Below are 2,500 nucleotides of genomic sequence, written 5' to 3'. Positions count from 1 at the left end.
GTCATACATCTTCAAAGCCGACCTGATGACTTGTGACAGCACCCAATCCATTTATCACCAAGTATATATTACAATATATTATAGAATACTGTCATTCTCTCTTGATACATGGATGAGGAATACCTCCCTGATTTAAGTCGAACTTCTCATTTCTAAATAAAGACCACAACAACATAGTTCATCAAGAAAATAACAAGAGTGTCCAAACTCCATACAGTTGCCTACAAGAACAAAATAAAGTCTGTTTTATTTACTTTTTATATATCCATAGATATGTAACTTAAAAAAATTAACTTAGCCTGGTTGGTCTTCTATATAGGCTAAATTTCTCTCGTCTAACTTTCCCCAGTAAATATTCATGCCACACTGAAAACTCATTTTATAATTTTACTCAGCTGATAAACCAATTCTTAAGCATTACCATCCCTTTACGTAGCTGCCCAGTTGACAGAAATTATTAAAACCAGCAATCATTTACTTGCTTCCTTTAGAAAAAGCTATAAAACTCAAATTGTCTATTTGAAGACTACCAGTAATATTATTCAGAGAAGCCAAATCCAGAATATTAAACCATGAGATGAGTACATCTTGCACATATTTAAACAATTAAAAAATCTTAAGAATAATAATTGCCAGGGTTTCCTCTCTTTTTCTGTGTGTCAAAGTTTTCCAGACAAGTCACATATTACAGATATCATTTTAGGGAGTTACTACAGTCATAATAAAAGCAGCCATAATTTTCCTCTTAATTCATATTTCAAAAGGCATCTGGTCAAAAACGGGGAGGAAAAAACAGAAACAGAAAATGAAGGAAGAAAAGCAAAAGTAGCATAAAGCTAAGCCCGTTATCTGAAGGGCATCCTACTGTATGTTTACTAGTGTTTATGTTTCACATCAACATATTTTATACAAAGATTCATATGCTAAACTCAACTTGTTTTTAAATCCTATGGTGCAGACCCTATCATAAAATGCCTCTTGAGTCCTATTAACTGTACCCATGGTTTTACTTTCCCTGCCTGCTTATTTAAGATCTAATCACAGTTTTGAAGAAAAGATTGTCACTTCTAAGCCTGTCCCCTCAGAACCTGTCTGTTATTAGTACTCAACTGGATATTTTCATTATCAGTTGTAATTCTCTGTGGTCTTTGCAAATGCTATCTACTGGAATCTCTGGCTGTATGGACAAATTTGCTACACATGCCTAGGACTGCTACTTTGAGAAACACGTAAGTGGCACAATATTCTATTAGCATTGTTGTGTTCTGAAGTACTTCACTTAAATTTAGTTTTCTAAACATATTCATCAGTTTGATACACTCTTTCTCAACAAAGATTTTAAAATTCTGTTATAATCTGAACACCCGAATAAAGAAGATGGCATAATTTTCAATGAAAGCAATATTAATTTTTTATATCTACTTGTATGTATACAATTTTATATGCAGAGTATAAAAACATCAAGTATATATATACATAATCATGTATATATAGAGAGGTAGAAACCTGCTAAGAACATAATGAAGACACTGAACCTGTATTTCTTCAGACTGTCACACTGTAAGTGCTCAATTGTTAAAACAGAATACACTTGAATTTGAAGCAAGGCACAGATTTAAGCCTTAACAAGTTCTCATATTTCAATCTACAACTATTGCCTTCTTCCACATTTTCTGTCAGCGTTTAAAATATTTGACTATAAATGTAGCTAGTGTACACTGCTTAATTCTGCACTAAAAATTATTCGATTTTAAGAGCTATTACAACCTGTTATTTCAGAGGCCCGTACACATGCAATATATCTATCATGTTAAAACATTTTTCTACAAAACAGCATTTTTATAATATTTTATCTAATGCAAGGCAACTTTCTTTCCATTAATATAATACCTGACATTGCAATAAAAAACCTCAGCACTTAAAATTCAGTGTTTGAACTCCAAAGGTGCTGAGTGGGCTCAGCAAATGAGAGGACGATGCATGGAAGGTTTTAAGGAGTTTGAAGCAGGTACTGGGCACTCTGCAGAATCAGACCCCAATTGTTTACCAGACAGTTTGGGCTTCGCTGGATTAGTATAATCTGTGTTCCCTGATGGAGAGGCAACTCCTTAGGTAGACAAAGTAGTTTTGTTGGCTCAGATTTTAAAAGGAAGAGAAATTTTACAGTGACAAAAAAATTAATGGATTGCCTCTTGTAATTAGGTGGTGTCAGCAGCCAGAGGACAGTTGAATTTTACAGTTTTAAACACAACCACAGTTCTCCATTAACTTGTTGGGTACGTGAACAGACAAACTTAAAAAATATGTTTTCAAAATGAGAATGGAAACAGACCTGCAGAAAAGCTTCTTCTTCTCTTTTCCCATGTTTTCAAAATTATACATCCATATTACAGCTCTCACACACGCAAACACACACAGACAGGAACACTATCCTTTTTATTTCAGTGCTTTTGAACAAACCAGCATTTTTTAATTACACCTATAACAGCAAAGTATCTTT

General features: G+C 33.6%; 1 protein-coding gene across 3 annotated transcripts in view; it reads right to left on the bottom strand.

Moving 5' to 3' along the window:
• Nucleotides 1-2,500, bottom strand: part of FOXP2 (forkhead box P2) — a 406,072-nt gene that overhangs the window by 186,000 nt on the left and 217,572 nt on the right. The window lies entirely within an intron of this gene.

The sequence above is a fragment of the Zosterops lateralis genome (assembly GCF_965231275.1).
Source record: "Zosterops lateralis genome assembly, chromosome: 4".
In the NCBI taxonomy this organism is placed as follows: domain Eukaryota; kingdom Metazoa; phylum Chordata; class Aves; order Passeriformes; family Zosteropidae; genus Zosterops; species Zosterops lateralis.
This window is presented reverse-complemented; position numbering and strand designations above follow the sequence as displayed.